Source organism: Neofelis nebulosa, chromosome 4 (genome assembly GCF_028018385.1).
Source record: "Neofelis nebulosa isolate mNeoNeb1 chromosome 4, mNeoNeb1.pri, whole genome shotgun sequence".
Taxonomy (NCBI): domain Eukaryota; kingdom Metazoa; phylum Chordata; class Mammalia; order Carnivora; family Felidae; genus Neofelis; species Neofelis nebulosa.
Genome location: NC_080785.1, coordinates 122254902 through 122279109, shown reverse-complemented (window position 1 = coordinate 122279109; position 24208 = coordinate 122254902).

The following is a 24208-nucleotide window of genomic DNA, read 5'->3' as shown; positions in this document are numbered from 1 at the left end:
ACTCCAGACACTGGGAATTACCCTACCTATAATAATCCTAGTAGCTGCACAGGTGTGCTGTATTCTTTCAAAAGCCTAAATGCATGTTTACGGCCTTAACCACCAGCCAAAAGATCTCCCAAAAACTAGAATATCAGAAAGGGAATGAAGAAAATGACCAACTAAAAGAATGTGAACCAAACATCATAACCCGAAAATAGCTCAAAGAGATTCAGCAATAAACTGCAGGAACTCCACAGCAGTGGCTTATATTTTGATTTCATTCTGAGAGTCTGATCAAAAGTGTGGGAAGGGATTGTTAAAAACAAGACAACAGGACCCAAATCGAGTCACTTATGTGAAGCACTATGTAACCATATGAAGACTTACAGTTTTGGGTCTCCAAGAAATGGAATCTTAACCAGGACCTGCCTGATCAGCACCAGTTAGGTAATCAGCCCAATAGATGCCAGCCATTCCCTGAAGGAAGGTAAGCTTGCAATAACCAAGTGGCTTTTTTTCCTAGTGTAACTTCCTTGTTCCTGCTCCCATCTGCCTACAAAACTCATTTTGTACAGCTCCTCAGGGCTCCTTTCCATCTGCTAGATTGAGTGCTGCTTGATTTGTGAATCACTGAATAAAGTCAGTAAGATTTTTAAAATTTGCTAATAATCCATGATGGAAAAGTACTGTTCGTTGATAAGGGGTCATGTTAGGAACAAAGGCCTCTGATATTCTAAGTTTAATGAAAATTTTATAACTAGAAAAAATATAACTAAAAAGTAATCTAGTCTCCTGTAAATCATTGTGATTTGGAGAAACATTCCAACAATACTCCAAAAGTAATGACTGTTCATTATGATGCATTCAAGTAATAAAGAATGTGAAAATTTGTTTGGAATTCTCTACTTTCAAAAGGAAGGACAGATATTTTTTAAGTTTCTATCAGATAGGCCCCTTTTAAAATTAGATCTTAAAGACAACTATTTTAAAAGTTCATTTTCTAAATTATATTACACATTATATAAAAAATACACTAGTATTTTACACTAGTAAAATAAAGTGTTTATTGTTCTCAAAAAGTTAAGGGTTTTAGGTGTATTACTTCCTTGGGGACAGACTATTCAACTTCCATAATTAAAAACAACTCCAACTCTGAGGTCTGTGTATTATAGAAAAATTGATTCATAATTATAAGTGAAATTTGTATATTAAACAATTTTTCCAAAGAAGTGACTACTGTTGTAAACTCCTTGTTTACTTAAACAATTAAATTAGCATTTAATGAGAAAGAAAAGTTGTAGGCTATTAAAGACCAAAGTTATAGACACACTGCATTCATTTTTCAGCAATTAATTGATAACTTGCTTACTATGGGTTATCTAACAATTAACTAGGGAAATATTTCTAGGAAATAGAAAGCATTAATGCAAATATGTTCTTGATTTATTCTTTTCAAATCCATTTACCACATTATCCAGTCTGGCATAAGCAGAAAACCCCTAGGAAAGATTAATATTCAAAAACACCTCTAAGCCTTCTAGTGTTGGAAGCCCTAATTGTTTTGGCAACATAAATTGTTAAAGGAATTTTTAAAGACATTTTTCAGCCATCACAAGCATCAGAGTTAAAACAAGGAGAATAAAGAGTTTTCTAGATGTTGATCTATAAGTCGTAGACTGGCAGCTTTAAGTACTTTCTCAACCTGTGTGACTGTTGATGTACTAATGCTTGTATACCCATGACAATGGCCAGGACCCTGCATGGTTATAGGTATCATATCTAAACACCACCTCTACCACCAAGAAAGCATACTGCAAGTGACTCTGAGAGACACCATTAACCTTGACTTCTATTTCATATTTTAAAAGTCATTTATAAATTTTTAATTTGACCTTTTAATGGTGTGACCCAAAGTGGGTCACTGTACTGTATCATTACAGCATGATTAGGAATTGCTAAAGTAGAACTTACCTTTGTAACTCCTTTGAGGTTGATCAATGATGTCTATACCTTCAACTAAAATTTTAAAGCTTATCCAATTGTCCAGGTGTTTTGTCATCAATATGACATTTGACTATTGTTCTACCAATAGTGGGGGGGGGCAGGAAACATTGGCATAAATAAAATATCTATATCGGGGTTGTTTATCAATCATTGTTATTTGGGGCAGGGTAGTTTTTTCTTGTGCAGGGCTCTCTCATGCATTGTAGGTTATTTGGCAGCATGGTTTCTACCCACTAGATACCAATGGAAGCCCTTGAGTATGACAACCAAAATGTCTTCAGACATTGCCAAACAGTCCCTACCTGAGAAGCACTATCAGGATCATCAAACAAGTATGCACTGCTTAGATATACTTTGTGCGATTATGTAGGCAAAGCCCTGGGAACGAGTTATTCACACTGACTTCCTCTTATTTAACAAACCATGTACTTATGTAATCAATTCTGGCCGTACTCAAGTTTTTCTTTGAAAGAAAAGGGAAGCTTCATACATGAAAAATCACCTGAAGGAGGCATATTTTTCTCTTTCTCAGGGATAGCCAAATCAGGTATTTGACAAAGAAATTTATAGGTTGCTAAAAATTTGTAGCTCATTTTTTTTAGAGGTAAATTCAATCTATTTGTCCGAATGAGGTGGCATTAATCACCAGGAAAATGTTTTTACATATGTAAGATATCCTTATTCTGGGTTTGTGAAATATACAACAGTCTCAAGTGTTCTGCAGGAAAACGAGTTTGGTGTTGACTCATAGTTCATCTGTTTATGATAGTGTCTTCATCTGGGCAGACAGTAGAGAGAAATTACATGAGTTCTATTAAGGCTTAAACACTACCCATCTATCCCAATAGAACAGTCACAAAAAAAGATAATTTTTCTCAGTATCACCATTACCTCCAGTCTGTGTGAAATTATTACCTCCATCTACAGAAAACCAATGGACCATTTTAACTATTTATTCCACTCAAGTTGTCAAACTAAAACAGAGTGAAAATGCCAATAATTTACAGCTAGGCCTTAACACGCTTCTAGCATATCACAGATGGAAACCTAAACACATACTAGACAGCTTTCCTCAATAAGAGAAAAATAGCTAGCCAGACCAGGGTAGGCCAAAATCTGTGTGGACAAGCCCTCACCAAAAGAAGATTTGACAATACTAATCTTTTATTTGTGCACCCTGAAGAGTCTAGCACTGGGTCTGGCACTGAAAGAGTATAGGCAACAAAATGTTAATTATAGAAATGGATCAATAATAGCTAATTATGTTCTCATCAGATAAAACTGTGACTCTAATTGCACAGCAAGGTGACTTGGAAAAATGTATCTTTTTTTTAGTCTCAAAATTCTAAATAAATTGACATTTATCAAAATAACCATGTGCTTCATAACGTATAAAAATGTAAGAAGAAACAGGTGAGACAAACTAGAGAATGATTCAAAATACTTTAAAAACATACCTTAAATATCTTTTAATAAAAACAATTTAAAAGTAACAGGCCTGTAAAACACTTGTAAAATACAAAAATAGATGTTAAGGAATTCTCTTCTAATAATTTCATTTCCCAGATATAATACAGTTTAATATACTAGCTTACTTTACATAGAACTTGTTGCAGTCAGATCACATAATCCAAAAAATGTATCTTACTCTTTAACAATATATTATGAACACTGCTAATGTCTTAAATGTTCACACATGTTCTTTTTAAGAGTTAAGATTTCACTGCAATGCTTGTACTGAGAATGGCAGAACTCTATCCCTAGTACTGACTAGTTAGGGTGTTTCAGTATTTTATAGTTTAAAAATATAATTGCTAACTATGACCTTATTTAGAAATAAAGCCATTGCCGATGTAATAAGATGAGGTCAAACTAGAGTAGCATGGGCCCTCACACCAGTATGAATGGTGTCCTTATAAAAAGGGAGAAAACTGGATGCAGAGACACATGGAGTAAAGATAATGTAGGTAGACACAGGAAGACAGCTATCCACAAGCTAGGAAAGAAGCCTGGAACAGACTCTTCCCTCCCAGCCTCAGAAGGAATCAGCCTTACTGACCCCTTGATTTTGGACTTGTAGCCTCTTTGTGGACTCTAGAAAACTAATACCCCAACCAACACAGCAGAAAAATTCTCCCTACCCAAAATTCCCTCTCCCTAGCCAGTCCAACTATACCTTGACTAACACTTAAAACAGTTTTATCAAGACTTTTTAATCTTTTACTGCCTTTCATTTCCTGTTCAGTGTATATCCATTTCTGTTCCTTTCTTCCAGCCCTTAGTCTTTGTAGAGGGCAATTTTTTAACTTACTTTCCAGTGGTAATGACAATTAATAATAACAATAGCTATTAATGGATGGTTTCTGTGTTCAGGCTTCATGCTAAATTAAACTCTTTACATTAATTATCTCCCTTATTGCCATGTTAATGGACTCATGGACATGAAGTAGCATCTCTATCTTCCTTTTGTTTTGGTTTCTCATAGAGGTGGTGTCCTGTGCATGTTAGGCATCCATTATATGTTGACAATTTTTGCTAACCCGGCATAAACCTTGAAAAATGGTTATGTCCCGATGCAGACTTATAACTAACTGTCCCGTAACGACTGTAGTTTTCACAAAAGCAGCTCAGAATTGGCATTTGGATGGCATTTATTCCAGAAATTGCAATTTTCTCTGAATTGAATTCAATTGGAATTTCTCTCAAATTTTCCTAGTATTTCAATTCATTGAATAAATTCCCCCTGCCCTCTCCATGAGCTCTAAGCAGTCTAACTTAACTGTTCAGATGGTCAGAAAGCCAAATAGGATGCAAATAGAGGCAAGGATAATTATGGTGAAATGTGAGGGCAGAGCAAGAAGCAGATGTTGGGGGCTGAGGAGAGAGGCTGGTGTCTGCCAGGGTGGCAAGGAGTGGAGTGGGAAGGTGCCTGGGCAGTGAGTGCAGCAAATGGGGCTGGGTTGGGCAGACCTGAGGGACAGGACTGACAGAGCAGGGTCTGGGAAGAGGGGCAGTGGGGAAGAGTTTGTGGCAAGGCAAGGTGGGCTGGTGTCAAGACCAGAAAGGGAAGTTAATCAGAGGAGAACAGGCTGACAGCAGCCTTGGATTTTTGTCATTTAGGTTACAGCTGCTGGCTAATGCAGGGCTTGTTTGGGGGAGACAGCTGTCAAAGCCTGATGTTAGCAAACCTCCTGCATAAGCACTATGCAAACACAGCCAGAGTCGAGTCTGACAGGGAGCACAAAGTTGGTTTTTTCTTTCTTTTCTGTTTTGCTCATAATAATCTATTTCTTAGTATCTTGGATTTCACTCTTTGAATTCTGTAAGGGACCACCTAAGAAATGTGTGCTTTCAGATTTGTAGGGTGGGAAAGATGCAAAAGGCCTAAAGAACTCTGGTGTTTTCAATAGAGTGAAGTTCTGAAGAGGGTGGGAACAGGCATTTATTAATTCGTGCCAAGGTGTTCTCCATCTAGAGTGTCTGGCCTCAGTTCAGTTTATGCTTTATAAGATTCCGCACCCAATTCTGATGCATAGTGTTATCCCCAACCCACCAATCAATTCTAAGACACTAGCTGAGTGTCCTACAATTCAACTCAAATGTGACACCATCCACCCAGAGATAGCATCGGATTCCACATGTTAAAAGCTCAGTCCCCTAAGACTGCCCCCCCCCCTTAAGATGCCAGTCTCAAGTCCAGGTAATCACCTATACTTCTGATCAACTGGCTGTAGATCAGAGATTCCCACAACTCCCTCCTCTGGTTTGGTTAATTTGCAAGAATAGCTTACATAACTCAGGAAACTCATTTTCTCACTAGATTACTAGTTTATGACAAAGGATGCTAAAGGGTAAGAATTGACAGCTAGACAGAGAGATCTATAAGAAGAAGTTTCCAACAAAGGAGCTTCTGTCCTCTGTGGAGTTGGGGGTCCAGCACATTGACATGTGAAAGCATTTTGGTTCACCAACCTGGCCACTCTCCAAACTTCCTCCTTTTGGTTTTGTATGGAATCTTCATTACTTAGGCATGATTGATTGGATCACTGGCCATTGGTGATTGATTCAACCTATAGCTCTCTCCCCTCCCTGGAAATCAAGGGATAGGACTGAAAGTTCCAACCCTTTAATGGTGGTTGGTTCACCTGAAAACCAGCCCCCCTCCTTAGTTGCTTTCCAAAATATACCTCATTGATATAACAAAAGACATTTGTGGCTCTTTTCTTTTTTTTTTTTTAATTTTTTTTTTAACGTTTATTTATTTTTGAGACAGAGAGAGACACAGCATGAACGGGGCAGGGGCAGAGAGAGAGGGAGACACAGAATCGGAAGCAGGCTCCAGGCTCTGAGCCATCAGCCCAGAGCCTGACGCGGGGCTCGAACTCACGGACCGCGAGATAGTGACCTGAGCTGAAGTCGGACGCTTAACCGACTGAGTCACCCAGGCGCCCCTGTGCTCTTTTCACTTAGGAAATTCTAAGGGTTTTGGTAGGGTTGTGCCACAAATGGGGATGATGACCAAATATATATATATTTTAATTTTTAGAGAGAGAGGGACCCCCAGAGTGTGTGGGAGAGGAGCAGAGGGAGAGTGAGATAGAATCTTAAGCAGCCTCCATCCAGCCCCAGTGCAGAGCCCAACCCTGGGCTTGATCCCACAACCCTTGGATCATGACCTGAGCTAAAATCAGGAGTGAGACGCTCAACTAACTGAGCCACCCAGGTGAACCTAAATATATATTTCTTAATATCATACTCTTTCAATATCATATTCTTTGAGCCCGTAACATTTAATGTTGCTCTCTGGTTTTACTTTTCCTTCTAGAAAAATTACTAATGTGTTTTTCCAAGGGTGATATGGATGTCTGATGCCTTCATAGACACCTTGTCTACTGCAAAAGGCCCAGTGTCCTGTTATGTACAGTATAAAATGCTTTTCTTCTAAATTCATGAGGCTCAGTATTGAATTTGGTTAAACTGCAGCTGACAGCAGGAGCCATAATCCTATGTGTATTTCTTCTGGGAGTGCATTAATTATATTCACAACTGTCTAGCAGTAAAAGATTATGTGCTTGCATTTCTCTAGTCTGAAGCTCACTTGTCTCATATTCTGGCATTGCTCCCTGTGCTTGCCCCTGCCACAAGGCACCTCCCCTTCCACACTCAATCAAAAACCAAACATCTGCAAAACATCAGCCAAATTTATTTACCTAGCAGATATCTGTCTTGTATCCCTTCAGTTCATTCAACAAGGATTTTCTGCTAACCTAGGTATGTAGAAAAAAATATTATGAACAGCTGTTTCTGGTAGATCATTCATCTAAATCATTCTTTCAATCACAATGCACTGAAGGATTTTTTTTTTTTTTGTACCAGGTGCTCTGCTAGATGCTAGTAATATGGTAAGGAACAAAAACACTTTGAATGGCACTTACTGGGATGAGACTATCATCTAGGGATAACAGCTGTAGACTTGAGGGTTCCCTCAGTATGACAGGGAAAAAATAGGATAAAATAGGCAGAGAGGGAAAGATTAAGACCTGAGGTCTCTGGGTAGGGAAAAACACTTATTTTGGCATAATACTGGGAGTGTCTGGCCACAGCAAAGCCCCTTGAGTTTAAGGTTCCTCTTAATAATGTAACAGACACCACCTACTCCCCCCCTCAGTTTCCCCTCAAGAATTTGACAAAAGACCTAACAAAATAGTAGACCATAAAAGTATGACCCACAAGGAACAGGGTGGCCATAGATGACTCTTCACACAGTGGAAATGAGCCAATCAAAAAGGAATGACTAGTCATTTAGAGTTACCTAACCAGTAAGGATAGAACCTGAGAAGAAACAGAAGGAACAGGGCTGACCAAAACCCCATAAAACAGAGTTCCTTGCCTATAGTCCATGGGCATTCATTTCTGAAGGACCCTGTCAAGAGAGCTTTCATAATATTCTTACATTCTGATCTTATACTCTAATAAACGTTTGCCTGCTGCTCATCCACCTCTTCCTTCTTCGAGGTGGCGAGACAACAACCCCGGGTATTGAGGCAAAAATAATCCTGCAACACCAGGATTTCTGTCAGTTAAAACTACTACATCAACACCCCAAGGCAGGACTTCCAAAGTCACTCATGCTTTATCAACAAGTCTCTGGGGAGCCTTGTAATTTCCACTGGAAGTGCCAGCACTGGTATATCTAAAGTCTGGGGCTAGGTTTTCCCAGTCAATGTCTCGTATATGCAATGTGATCTGCTGGCATGTTGTGTGCAATCAAATCCAGCCCCAATGCATTTCCTAATTACTCAAGAGCTATAAAATCCTTTTCCTTTAAAAAAATTGTTTTTAGTGATTATTTTTGAGAGAGTGCATGCATGTGTGTGTGATCAGGGGAGGGGTAGAGAGAGGGAGACAGAGGATCTGAAGCGGGTTCCACACTGACAGCCGAGAGCCTGGCATGGCATGGGGCTCCAGTTCATGGCCTGAGCCAAAGTCTGAGGCTTAACCAACTGAGCCACACAGGTGCCCCTACACAATCCTTTTCCTATCAGACAAGGAATATATTCACAAAGGCTTATTTTTCCAAAGAATGTGTATGTGATCAAGGTTGTAGTTCAAAACTTATACTTTGGTTTAACACTTGATAATTCTGTGGTCTTTGCAGGAAAGCTTGTGTGGTCTTAATACCACTGGGTATTACTGGGAAGGTGTGCTCATTTGACTGTTTAGTTCTATGTAGCTGTGGGGCTGGCTTTTCACCAGGGATTGATGAAATCCTTCTTCCTGTCAATCCCATTGGGTGTCAGAGCCAAGGGAAGAACAGGCACTCCTTCTCTCGTAGCCCTCCCTTCCTCTCACACTGGCACAGTCTCTTCTGTGTGTAAGGCACTGGGGATAGAAAACAGGGTAAGACCCAGCTTTGCCTACTCTAGTGGGGGGACCCGGAAGAATGTACCTCATTTTCACTTAACATAAAAATTCAAAAAATTACAAATAATAGCAAAGCCCTGAGTACCAGGACTTCAGGATGGGATGGGCTTAGTGATAGGAAAACGTGGGCAGGAAAATGTCTAGCTGTTATTTGATGATATGAAACAAATTTTTGATTTTTTTTTAATATTTATTTCTTGGGAGACAGAGACAGAGTGCAAGGAGGGAGGTGCAGAGAGAGAGAGAGAGAGAGAGAGAGAGACAGAATCTGAAGCAGGCTCCAGGCTCTGAGCTGTCAGCACAGAGCCCGACACGGGGCTTGAACCCACGAAGTGCGAGATCGTGACCTGGGCCGAAGTCTGATGCCTAACCGACTGAGCCACCCAGGCACCCCTAAAACACATTTTTATACTTGCTGTGAATATAAAGCCAGATTTGAAACAGACATTAAAACAAAGAAAGTGGTAGACGGTAACGAAGGAAGTCTATTAAGGTCTAGTGTTCTGGTGAACACAAAGGAGGGAGTGATCTCTCAAAGAGAGACTTCTTAGAAGATACTTGAGCTGAATACTGGGAGATTAGTTGTAGACAAAAGAGTAATTTTAAGCAAAAGGAACAGCATGAAAAGAGACCAAGAGAAGGCATTTAGGAATGAGGCACCGTGATATGTTTATATAACTCCATGTTGTTTATTGACATTGATGATAGAAAGAGGACAGGTTTTGGGAAAGATGATGGAGGCAGGACTAAGATCATGGAGTATTTTGTAAATGATTACACACAGGAAGCTTGTGTCAAACATAAACAAATAATAAATCTTATTTTACATCAAGCCTTTACTAATAATTTAAAAAAATATAATAGTAGGAGGGCCCTTGTTGTGATGAGCACTGGGTGTTGTATGGAAGTGTTGAATCACTAAATTGTATACCTGAAATTAATATTACAATGTATGTTAACTGGAGTTTAAATAAAAACTAAAAAACATAGAATTAATCATGATTAACGTGTAATAAAGAGAAGTATAAGATTGTCAACACAGCTTCTCAGACCTTTCTTGCTGAGTTAGGATGTACTCTGGTCCAGTGAAATAGATGAGGCCATTAGGTAATGTATGTGGCTACATCATTTACATGAAAAGAAGCTGTTTTATAGTCACAATTTCACTATTTTACCACATAGTTACAAAGTTTACATGGTATTTTCTAGAAAGCCATGTTCCATAAATCCATAGTATTCTAGGTTTGTTTACCATAAACATTCCTAATCAGATTTGGTACATCTTGCTAAAAGCATTCCACTAGCTTCTTCCACTAGGAAATAACATTATTATACTTGCCATGGGGTCTATTATTATGTTTTCAGAAGATTTAGCCTCACTACCTTCTCTCCTTCCTGGGTAATTACCTGCCCAACCTCCCCACCCAGGAAAGGGAGAGAATGTTTCTCAGTATGCACTTACACTAAAAGCTGGTGTTGTTTATAACGGAGTCCTAAGACCATCTGAATCACCTGGGTCACCACATAAAATGCATACACCTGAACATTGACCAGGACCTAAGGAATGAGATCTCTAAAGGTGGGACTAAGATTTACATTTTAAAGACACTCACAGAAGATTCAAGAGGGATTATAGAAAGATCCTGAATTCAACTCTTCCCACAGACATACTGAATCTACAAGCACATATGGAACAACATGCTCTGGGGAAAAAAAAAGAACAACAACAAAAAAATCTAAAAACACAAGTAAACCAACACAAAAACAAAAACAGCCACAAACACAGTCAAGTGGGTAGGAGAGGCTGGGTCTCATCATAGAACACCTCCCAGCTGTGTGACCTATAAGTGGGAGGGAACTCATAATCCAAAGCTTCTTCCTATGAAGGTTTTCAGCACCACACTGGGCATTCCAACTTTTGAGATCTGCACCTGATTCACCCCAGGGACTCACTTACCCCAAGGACCACCACAAAGGCAGCCAATTGAGAGACACTCAGATTTTATGTGAAAGAGGCTTATTTGCATATCTTAAACAGTCAATCAAAGGGCCAGGCATCTAACTTAACATCTATCTAGAGGCCTGTTGAAATACTCTCTGGGTTGGAGGCTGGTGGGTGCCATCTTTGCATTCATTTTTCTTTTCTTTTTTCAAAGCCCTAGATCTATTTTTTTCTTCCAGCTGGACATCATCTTTATACTCCCTCTGCTTTTCTCCTTTATTTTTCTTCTTTCCAAGGAACACTATCTTTACACTTCCTCTCTACCTTCCTCAAGCCAGCAGGCTTCCATCTGCAATGCACTCTCCCACAGCTGCAATTCAGAGCACCAGTATCTACTGGAAAGAAACTTTTGCACACATTTACTTCTTGTTTTTATGACTGGTGCCCCTGTTTTTGTAGGTGCCATCCAAGGGATGACCCTTGATCACCTGGCCCTTGAGGCCAGAGTAGCTTGCATTCTGGGGCCTATGGAACCAAAACAGAGTTCTGAGCAGACTACCACTCCCAGGGCACTGCACAGACAGTAGACTGAAACACAAATTCAGTCTTTCAAGAGGTGTATTTGCTTGTCCAGCAGTGGACTGAGGGCAGGCTTCTGGTCTGGCAGACATCTAGGGGTCTACAGAGGAGCTATCAGGGAATGGAGGCTGGTAGACAAAGTCTTTGTGCTCTTCCTCTGCCTCACCAGTATCTCCTAGAAAAGAGCTTATATCCTTGGTTGTCTGCAGGTCCAATTTTTAAACTGCCACAACAGAATACCTCCAGATCACTTGACCATATTAGCCAGTGGGAATTATGCTCACAGGTCTCATAGTACTGTAATGCATACTTTCTTAAACAGCTACCACCCTCAGGACACAGTAAGATGCAACAGACCCAGAATCTCAATTTTTCTGTAAAAGAAGACAATAGTTTACCATCAAAGCTATTGTCTGAGGGCAAAGCTTCTAATTATACACATCTAAGTGCTGACTATGATTCTTTCAAGGAACCTGAGAGGGTGAATGCTATCTTTGTGCTCTCCTTCTAGGACAACAGGACACCAGTATCTCTTGGAGGCAAGCTCTTATACCTATCTGGAACCCCAATTTTACTGACAGGCACCCAGGAGATACCTCCAGATTGCCTGTCTCTGAGGGCCAGCGGGAATACCCTTGTATTCCCACAGGACTGGAGATATTTGTATACTTTAAAAATGCTGTGTGAGGTCTGGCTTCTTACAAGTCTCAATCTAGGTGCTGACTGACATCCTCCCCTGTGAGACATGGACAGGTCTCAGCATACCCTCAACTATTGGGAGTCACTAAAAATAAAATACGTTGCTTAGAAAATCACAAGGGTGAGAGACTACCAAAAGCTAGGTCGGGCTGAATGATAAGGTTCATCTTCTACCCAAGCCCACTCCTTTTAAGATTGGGAGAGGTGGCTGCTTCATCTAGCATAGAAACTGACATAGAGAGCAAACAAAATGAAAAAATAGAGGAACGTATTCTGAATGAAATTATAAGCTAAAACATGGGGATGGGAGGAGGAAAACTATGAACAGAGGAATGATTTAACAAAGAGTTCACAGTAATACTCATAGATGATCATCAAAACTGGGAAGACTTTATGAATGCTGTGATAACTTCAGCAAAGAGAAAATATAAGAGAGTACCACACATAAGTCATAGACCTAAATAATATAGTGACAAAACTAAAAAACTAGAGGGATTCTATAGCAGACTAAATAAAGCAGAGGAAAAGAGCAGCAAATTCATAGGTAGGGCAGTGGAACTTACCCAAACAAACAAAAAGAGAATGAAAAAAAAATGAAGATATTAGAGACTTATGAAACATATCAAACAGAGTAATATTTACATTATAGGGGGCCAAGGGAAAGAGAAAGCAATAGAGACAGAAAATGTATTTGATCAAATAACAGCTGAAAACTTCCCTAACCTGGATGACAAAATATGCATCTAGATCCAGGAAGCACAGTGATTTCCAAATAGAAAGGGACCAAAAGAAGCCCACCAAGACAAATTATAATTAAAATTTTAAAAAGTTAAAGACAAAGAGAGAATATTAAAAGCAGCAAGAGAGAAAAAACAAAACATGTTACACATAAGGGAATTCCCATAAGACTATCACCATTTTTCTTTCTTTTTTTTCTTTTCTTTTTTTAGAAGAAATGTTGCAAACCAGAAGGGAGTGAGTGGCACAATATATTCAAAGTGATGAAAGAAAAATAATAAAATTCTCAAAGAGTACTCTACCTGCCAAATTTATTATTCACAATTTAAGGAAACATAAGAAGTTTCCCAGGCAAATAAAAACTAAAATAGTTTATCATAACCAGACTTACACAAAATATTAAAATGAGTTTTTTAAGATTTAAAGGTGTTAATTAGTAAAAAGAAAACATGTGAAACTACAAACTTCACATAGGTAATAGATTAATCATGTAAAAAGCTAGTACAGGTTAAATGACAGAAATAGTAAAATTAACTGTCACTACAATAATTAATGGATATACAAGCTAAAAAGATGTAAGATGTGACATCAAAAATATCAACTTAAAATAGACTGTATAAAATATAAGTTGTTAAATGTAAGACTCTTTGTAATCTTAAAGCAAAAACCTGTAGTAGATATAAAAAAAGATAAAAAGAAAGGCATTTAAGTTTGCCAATAAATAAAACCATCAAACTGCAGAGGATGAGAGTAAGAGTAGTAGATGGGTACACAGAAGAACCACAAAACAGACAGAAAACAATTAACAAAATGGCATTAAGTCCCTAGCTATCAATAATTATTTTAAATGTAAAAGGACTAAATTCCCTAATCAATAGACACAGAGTAGCTGAAAGGAGTTTTTTAAAAAAAGACTCATTCATACATTGCCTGCAATAGTCACTTTAGTTGTAAGAACACACAGAGACTGAAAATAAACTGATAGCAGATGATATTCCATGCAAATGGAAACTAAAAGAAAGTGCGGGTATAGTTATATTGGACAAAATAGACTTCTTTTTTTTTAAGTTTATTTATTTTGAGAGAGAAACAGATCACACAAGCAGGGGAGGGGTAGAGAAGGAGAGAGAAAGAGAGAATCCCAAGTAGGCTCTGAGCTGTCAGCACAGAGCCTGATGTGGTGCTTGAACTCATGAACTGTCAGATCATGACCTGAGCCAAACTCAAGAGCCAGACACTTAACTGACTGAGCCACCCAGGTGCCCATGAAAAAACAGACTCAAAACAAAGGCTATAATAATAGACATCATAAGATGATAAAGGGGTCAATCCAACAAGAGGATATATGTTTTCAAATATACATGCAGCCAGTGTAAGAACACCTAAATATATAAAGCTAATATTAACAGACCTAAAGGGAGGAATAGACAACAATCCAATAATATTAAGGGATTTTAAATTTTTTTTTTTCAACATTTTTTATTTTTATTTTTATTTTTGGGACAGAGAGAGACAGAGCATGAACGGGGGAGGGGCAGAGAGAGAGGGAGACACAGAATCGGAAACAGGCTCCAGGCTCCGAGCCATCAGCCCAGAGCCTGACGCGGGGCTCGAACTCACGGACCGCGAGATCGTGACCTGGCTGAAGTCGGACGCTTAACCGACTGCGCCACCCAGGCGCCCCAAGGGATTTTAATACCCCACTTCCATCAATGGATATTATCCATACAGAAATCAATAAGGAACATCAGCCTTAAACAATACATTAGACCCAATGGACTTAACAGATATATACATAACATTGATCTAAAGGCAATAGAATATATGTCCCTCTCAAATGTCCCTTCAGTATTCTCCAGGATAGATAATATGTTAGGCCACAGTACAAGCCACAACAAATTAAAAGACTGAAATCATTCTAAGCATCATTTCCTACTACAATGGTATGAAATTAGAAATTAATTCTAAGAAAACTGGAAAATTCACAACTATGTGAAGATTAAACAACACGCTATTAAAAAAGTGGGTCAAAAAATCATAAGAAAAAAACAAAAACAAAAAACCTGAGACACATGAAAATATAAATACAACATACCAAAACTTACGGCATATGGCAAATGCAGTTCTAAGAGGAAAGTTCAGAGCAATGAATGCCTACATCAAGAAACAAGAAAATCTCAAATTAACAACTTAGCTTCACATCTCAAGGAAGTATGAAAAAGAGGACAAATATACACTAAAGTTAACAGAAGGAAGGAAATAAAGAACAGAATGGAAATACAAAGAACTTCAGAGACAATATAAAATATCAATGAAACTAGGAGCTGTTTCTTGGAAAAGAAATAAATTTATTAAATAAATAAATTTAGAAATGAAACAAGAGTCATTACAACTGACAATACAGAAATACAAAGGACCACAAGAGACTACTGTGAACAACTATACACCAAGTAGACTACATAGGAAACATGAATGAATTCCTAAAAATGTACAACCTACCAAGAATGAATCATTTGAAAAAATAGAAAATCTGAACATATCGATTACTAGTAAAGATGTTGCATCAGTAATCAAAAACATACCATCAAACAAAACTCTGGGATTAGAAAGCTTCACTGGTCATTTCTGTTGAACATTCAAAGGATCCATAATAATCCTTCTCCAACTCCCTCCCACCCCCCAAAAAGGATGAGGAAACATTTCCAAACTCATTTTATGAGGTCAAAATGACCCTGACACCAAAAACATACAAGGATGCCATAGGCAAAGAAAACTACAGGGCAATATCTCTGATGAACATAGATGCCAAAATCTTCAACAAAATATTAGCACACCAAATTCAGCAACACATTCAAAGACTCATATGCCATCTCAAGTAAGATTTATTCCAGGGATATAATAATGGTTCAACATATGCAAATCAATAAATATGATATAACCCATTAACAAAACGAAAGATAAAAATCATATCATCTCAGTAGATGCAGAAAAAGCTTGTGACAGAATTCAACATCTGTTCATGATAAAGACTCTCAACAAAGTGGGTAGAGAGAGAATATATTTTAAATAACAAAGGCCAGGGGCACCTGGGTGCTTCAGTCGGTTAAGTGTCTGACTTCCGCTCAGGTCATGATCTCATGGTTTGTGAGTTCAAGCCCCATGATGGGCTCTGTGCTAACAGCTCAGAGCCTGGACCCTGCTTCCGATTCTATGTCTCCCTCTTCCCCTCTGCTCCTGCCCCACTCACACTTTGCCCCTCTCTTTCTCTCTCAAAAATAAATAAACATTAAAAATTTTAATAATAAATAAATAAATAACAAAGGCCATAAGCTTACATCATACTCGATGATAAAAAGCTGAAAGCTTTTCCTCTAAGATAAGAAAAAAAGTAAGAATGTCCACTTTCATCAGTTTTATTCAACATACTATCAGAAGTCCTAGCCAGAGTAATTAGTCAAGAAAAAGAAGTAAAATGTATCCAATTGGAAAGGAAGAAGAATCACAATTCACAGATGACATAATACTATATTTACAAAACCATAAAGACTGCACTAAAAATATGTTAACAAATTCAGTAAAAATGCAGACTACAAAAATCTGTTGCATTTCCATACACTAATAATAAACTATCAGAAAGAGAAATTATAAAACAATCCCATTTACAATGTACCAAAAAGAATAAGATACCTAGCAACAGGTTTTTTTTTTCCATTTTAGGGCTAAACTTTAATATAATGTGAAAGTTTGAACTCTTACACTTGAAAGAAACAAAACTTAAAAATTGCCAATTGATTTGAAATGGTTTTATGGAGTTTAGGAGTATGTTTATCCAGAGGTAAAACACCTATACACTCAAAACTGTAAGATGATGATTGAAGAAACCAAACAAGACACAAATAAATAGAAAGATACTCCATACTCATGGATTGGAAAAATTAATATTGTTAAAAAGCCCATACTACTCAAAGCAAAGATTCAGTACAATCCCTATTAATTTTCCAATGTCATTTTTTACTGAAATAGAACAATTTTAAAATTCGTATGGAACTACAAAAGACCCCAAATATCCAAATCAATTCTGAAAAAGAACAAAGTTGGAGGTATCATGGTCCTTGATTTCAAACTATAATACAAAGCTATAGTTATCAAAACAGTATGATATTGGCATAAAAACAGATACACAAAGATCAATGGAACTGAATATAGAACCCAGAAATAAACTGACACATATATGGCCAATTAATTTATGACAAAGGAGGCAAGAATATACAATAAGAAAAGGATAAGTATCTTTTATAAATGGTGTTGTGAAAATTGGATAGCCACATGCAGAAAAGTGAAACTGGACCACTATCTTAGACCATGTACAAAGAAGAACTCAAAATGGTAAAAACTTTATTGTAAAACCTGAAACCATAAAACTCCTAGAAGAAAACATAGGTGGTAAACAACTTGGCATTGGCCTTTGCAATGATATTTTGGGTTTGACACCAAAAACAAAGGCAACAGAAGCACCTGGGTGTCTCAGTTGGTTAAGTGTCAAACTCTTGATTTCAGCTCAGGTCATGATCTCACATATCATAAGCTAAAGCCCCATGTTGGGCTCTCTGTTGACAGTGTGGAGCATGCTTGTGATTCCCTCTCTCTCTGCCCCTCCCAGCTCATGTTTGCTTGCTCTCTCTCTCTCTCTCTCCCTCTCAAAATAAATAAATAAACATTAAAAAAAGTAAAGGCAACAAAAACAAAAATAAACAAGTGAGATCACCCCAAATTAAAAAGCTTCTTCACAGCAACCAAATATGAAACCAACAAAATGAAAATACAGTGTACTGAATGGGACAATATTTGCAAATAATATATCTAATAAGAGGTCAATATCCAAAATAGATAAAGAACTCATACAAATCATACAACAAAAAATATTCAATTTAAAAACGGGCAAAGGATCTGAGTAGACATTTTCCCAAAGATGATATACAGATTGTCAATAGGTACATGAAAAATTGCTCAACATAGTAATTATCTGGTAAATGCAAATCAAAACAATGAGGTATCACCTCATACCTGTTGAACTGACGAGGCCAAAAAGACAAGAAATAACAAGTGTTGACAAGTATGTGGATAAAAGGGAACACTTGACTGTTAGTGACAATGTAAATTGGTGAAGCCAGTACAGAAAAGAGTATAAAAGCACCTCAAAAAAATTGAAACAGAAATACCGTACAACAATTCTACTTCTTGGTATTTGCCTGAGGAAAACAGAAACTCTAACTTGAAAAGATCTCTGTATCCCCATATTTGATGCAGCATTATTTACAATAGCCAAGTTTTGGAAACAGCCTAAGTTTCCATCAATAGATGAATAAAGAAAATGTGGTATGTATGTATGTATATATACACATATACAAAATGAAATTTTATTCAGCCATAAAAAAGAATGGTACCCATGCCATTTGTGACAACATGGGTGAACCTTGTGGACATTATGCTAAGTGAAGTAAGTCATACAGGAAAATAAACTGTATGAATCCACATCTATGTGGAATATATATGTGTGTGTGTGTGTGTGTGTGTATGTATATATATATATATATATATATATATATATATACACAAACCAAGCTCATAGATACAGACAACAGATTGGTGGTTGCCAGAGGCAGTAGATAGGGTGTGGGTAAAAGGGTTAAAGGTGGTCAAATGGTATAAAATTCTGGTTATAAAATAAGTAAGTCATGGGAATGTAATATATAGCATGGTGATATTAGTTACTAATACTCTATTTCATATTTTAAAGTTGGTAAGAGAATAGATTTTAGAAGTTCTCATCATAAGGAAAAACTGTAACTATATATGCTGATAGATGGTAAATGAGAATTACTGAGGTGGACATTTCACAATATATACAAATATATAATCATTATGTTATACACCTGAAACTACCATAAGGTTATATGACAATTATAACTCAATAAAAAATAAGCTCACAAGATGATTCTTACACAAGCTAACTATTTGATATTTTATTAATACATATTGGAGATGTTTTAAGTGAGTTTCAAGATTTTAACTGGGGGAAATTTTGAGATTTCCAGTTGGTTAAACTAAACAAAGCTAGTACTGAAAATTGAGAAACCAATCTGGGAGATAAGGGATATAATGTCTAGGGCTTGGTGTCTGCCTAAGACTACTGGAGTGAAAAATATTTTCTTATTCTAGTCAGAGCTGCAAAAATTCCATTGGCTTTGAAGAAATTAACTTTTCAGGAATACCCATTCATTACTAGCATTCTGTCGTTATTCTTCATGACTAACTGAAATGTATTGTGATATGAAACTCTATCCTTTTATCCTAATAAAACAATTGAAATATGCTAAGTATATTGCTTTAAAGCTAAAATTCAAATATTTTAGAGTGAATATTTAAAAAATACTCTTGTGAAATTATCTCTATATTTAGAAATAAACCCCTGTTTCTTGGGTAAGAGAGTATAGAAGTGTTGCTTAAGTGAAATAGGCATTAAGCACTAATATTTAGTCCAGTGTTTTAGTCTGGTAGCACTGAAAGAAACTAAAACTGAAGTGATGATAAAAATAATTGCCATCTACAATGTATTCTGACAGTCAAATTCAGGAACTGGATAGCTAGCCAGCCACAAATCAAATTCCAGATCTACCATATTCTCATTGTATAACATTAGGCAATTTAACCTTTCTATAACCATCAGTTTCTACCTATGTAAACTGGGATAAGTAATAAAACTTCTCTTTAAATGTTGAGAAATTAAAATGAGATCATCCATGCAATGCAGGAAAACCATAGAAGTGTTGAGCGTGTAGTAAGCATTCAACAGTAGTAATTTCTCTTATTGGAGTCATTGCATATGTATGTGTAGGACATGTGATTTCAACCTACACACATTATTTTTTCTCTTCTGTAGTAGACAAAATGTTTCTTTTCTTAACCCATTGCCTCTTTCCCTATTTCATGTTTTCTTGGTAGGGCTATGAATCAAGTTACCTCTTCTTTAAGTATGTGCATGACCCATACAAATTCACTTATGACCTCCCTTAGGTTGAATCTTAAGAAGAGAAAATATTTGGGGGCACCTGGGTGGCTCAGTCAGTTGAGCATACAACTCTTGATTTGGGCTCAGGTCATGATCCCAGCGTCATGGGATTGAGCACTGTGGCAGGCTCCACAGTTGATGTGGAGCCTGCTTAGAAGTCTTTCTCTCCCTCTGCCCCTCTCTCCCACTCATACTTTCTCTCTAAAATAAAAAAGAAAAGAAAAGAAAAAGAAAAAAATGTTTGAAAAATAAAAGACTTAGGGTAATCCATGAAAAACTTTTCCATAGTTTCTCTTTCCATGTTTCTTGATAGTGGCTTCATTTCTATCCTTTCTCATATTTGATGAGCTACTCAGTTTACTTTAACACATTCATTTTCATTTTAAGTAGAACTTATTTCTGATACTTATAACCAAAAGACCCTCAATGATGTATCAATATTATTGTTTCAGATGTGTATCAGTTGACTCTATATAGTTTATAGATATTTTGTGTTTTCATTTGTGCACTTTTTCTCCCTACTCTTTCATTTAATGTTATATAAATTTATTCTAATAACATAAAAATATTTTGCAAGTATCATTTTTATTTGATACCTGCTCTTCTGCCATACAGTTCTGCACTTTTTCCCTCTTTTGACATCTCAGCTATTACTAGTTTTTGCTTTTATGAATTAAGTAAAGGGATGTTGGATGACTAATTTCAGAGCTACATCAACTTGACCAACTTTGAATCTTCTGTTTTGGCCAAATCAGGCCAGGGTGAATAAAACTGGAAATCCCTCAACCTCACACTAGACACTGCCATATGCCCTGAATATCAGACTTTCTCATATCCCCTTCAGCCTTCCCAATAAGCTACCAACCACATTTTTCATTTGTTTGGGGGTCTATCTCAAGAATATAGACAGATTTTTAAAATTTTTTCAACATTTATTTTTTTGAGAGAGAGAAAAAGAGGAGAGAAAGCATAAGCAGGGGAGGGGCAGAGAGAGAGAGGGAGACACAGAATCCAAAATAGGCTCCAGGGTCTGAGCTGTCATCAGAGAGCCCAGTGCAGGGCTTGAACCCACAAGCCATGAGATCATGACCTGAGCCGAAGTCAGACACTTAACCAAATGAGCCAACCAGGCACCCCAAGAATATAAACAGGTTTTTAAAAATCTTTTTATAATTTACAATTATATATACATTTCAATAGACAAGTGTTGAATGTTGAAATGTCCTAACACCTGTTGGAAATAATCTATACAATTTTGAAAAAAATTTATACTGTGACCACCACAGAAAATATTTCAGTGGTATTCTTTGGTTGCACCAACTGTGCTTATACTTCTAAAGCTGGCTTTGTACCATAGAGCCCGAATACAGAACTAAAGAAGCTGAATCAGTCTTGTGAAAAGGTTGCACTAAAATATATTTCAGTAAACAATTATGACAAACAAAAGTTATCTTGTAATCATCCTAAATAGATCTATGACTATATCTTCCTTTTGCTTCAGAATTACCATATTTTTATGCTTTGGAATCCTCTGGTCTTTCTGAAACCTGAACCCACAGAAATTATTACTTTTTCTTTATAGACATTCAGGGTTCTAGGTGGTTTTCTATTCACATAAAATTACAGAAACTGTTCGAGTTTCTGTGGTATTCCATTTTTGGAAAAGGCATTTTTATGTGCAAGAAGAGAACATGATTTGATGTCAGTATTGTTTGAAGTTTTTTAATAAGTTCTAGAAATATTAATAGTACATTTTGTTAACTCAATTAAAGCAGTCTCTTGGAACATAATTCTGGTAATTAGTATATTTATATTTACTGGGCATCATAAATTCATTTCAGTATTAAGTGAAATTCAAATTAACTTTGTTATTTTCCCTTTGAAAAATAGTAATAATTTTATCTTTTTGGATAGTAAAACAGGATCAAGTGAATCCAATTTGATTTAGTGATTAGATTTCCCCCAAACCAGGTCTACTTTTCTTAGCATGTGTTAGCCCCCTGACTTTTCCTTTTTATAAACTGGTATTTTTCATTGTTTCTAGGAATGTCACACCATGCACATGTTTGCTTACTGTCACCAGTTTCAGCATAACATCAATGACCTGATTTGTAAGTTTGTTATTTTCACACATCTCTTCAATCACTGTTATGGAGTATCGAATCCCTCATACATTTAAAAAAGGTGTTCCTAAGTGTTTTGTTCACAGAACCCCTTAAGACTCCTAAAAATTGAGGGCCCTAAAAATATTTTGTTTTGTTCATATGAGTTATATCTATTGATATTTACCAATTTGAAAATTAAACATGAAAAGAAATTGGATTATTTATTCCCTAATTCGTGTAAACCAGTTACATCTTAACATTAATAGCATAGTTATATGAAAAATAAAACTATATTCTAAAGCAAACAACTAGTGAAAAAAGTGGCATATTTTTATATCTTTTTAATCTTAGCTGGACTCATATCTATTTCTGTCTTCAGTTTGTTTCAATATGTTGTTTTGGTTGAAGTAAATGAAGAAAATCTGGCCTCATACTACATAGGTACTTAGACAAGGGAAAAGAGTATGCCCTTCAGAGGTAATTGTGGATAATCATTTTAGATACTACAACAAATTATGACAAATGGTAGTTTCTTGAAGATTAATTGCAATGTGGAATTTGAAATCATATCAGTGCACCGAAATCTTATCAATGCTCTATTTCATTAATATTGCCTTTGATCTTTCTTGTATTTTGCACGGATCTTTTATCAACAAATAATGTTTTTAACATCATGCATTGATCTCAGAAGACATTGGTTTAATTCTGTTAAGTATGTTGTTAAAGACAAAAATATTTTGTGACTTGGTAAAATGTTAAGGAAGAATTTAATCAGGATGATTGAAGTAGGTTTCAAAACTATTACAATAGGGGAGAGAGATCAGTCTCAATTCTGAATACAGCCAAAACAGCTGCAGATTTGTAGCCAATAAGCATAGTGAGGGAGTCAATGGATGAAAAATTAGTAACAGAAGACATCAAAGGTAGGGAGGTTCCTGCTTAATCAACTTAAGAAAACTTTTGCTGAAGTCAGGTCAAGGACTTATGCATCAAAGGTGGGGATAACACTTGATTAGATGTTGAGGTCAATCAAATTATTGAGGGATTCTTGATAAACTGACTCAGGATGATTTTTGCCAAACTGAATCGTGAGACTGCAACAAGAAGGGGGCCATGACTGAGGCCTAGCTGAGAAGAGGGCTAAGAGATACCCGACTAATGATGGTTAAGGACTATTTGTCAATATATCAAAATACTGACACATTTCATTATACATTTTCAGAAAATTACTATTGTTGCTATCACAACTACGCTCATCAGAAAAGTCTTTAAGTATTAGAAAACTGTGAAGCTGACAGTGGTGAAATTTTCCAATATTCTAACTTGCACTTTAAAGTTGAAATTCTATAACTGGCAATGAATAGTATTATTATTTCTTTCCTTGAGGTGACAAGTTATTTTTTTAGAAAATGTCTGCCAAATACCCAATGCTGAATAATCATAGTTTTTCTGTCTGTTGTTCAAAAATGGAATTTCATGAGAAAAGTGCTAGTTCAACTGGCAACCAAAAAAAGTATGCAAGAGCTCCATTTTTGAGACAACCATCACATCTCAGTATGCAGAAGACTTTTTGTGTATGTCCAGGGGTGTCATATAAATGTTAAAAAAGACCTGTACTCAAGGGTCAAGATTTAACAATTCTTACTACTTCATCAGGACAATCATAAATAAAACTGGATTTTTTTTAAGTTGTAAATGCATTTTGATGAAGAATACAATGAATTGGTTCCACTATTTTGATTTATGCTAAGGTGCCAGCAGTTTCACCCAACATTGATTTTGCTCTAATTAATGCAAATGTTAGCCAGTGAAAAAGGCAACTATTGTCTTAATATTATTAGGACAATAGTTTTGATCTTGTGGACCCCCTGAAATGATATTAGAGACTGCTAGAATCTGCAAACCATATTTTGAGAACTGCTGATTTAGATTATAAAAGTTTGTGAACTGATTTGTATCATACCACCATATGCTAATCTTTAATCTTCCAATTTACTAGGGAGTGGTTCCCTAGGTTGAGGTTTTACTGTTTTAACCTCATTAAAATGTTTTTGAATGTGTGTGTGTGTGCGTGTGTGTGTGTGTGTGTGTGTGAGAGAGAGAGAGAGAGAGAGAGACAGAGAGACAGAGAGAGAGAGAGACAGACAGAGAGAGACAGAGAGAGAC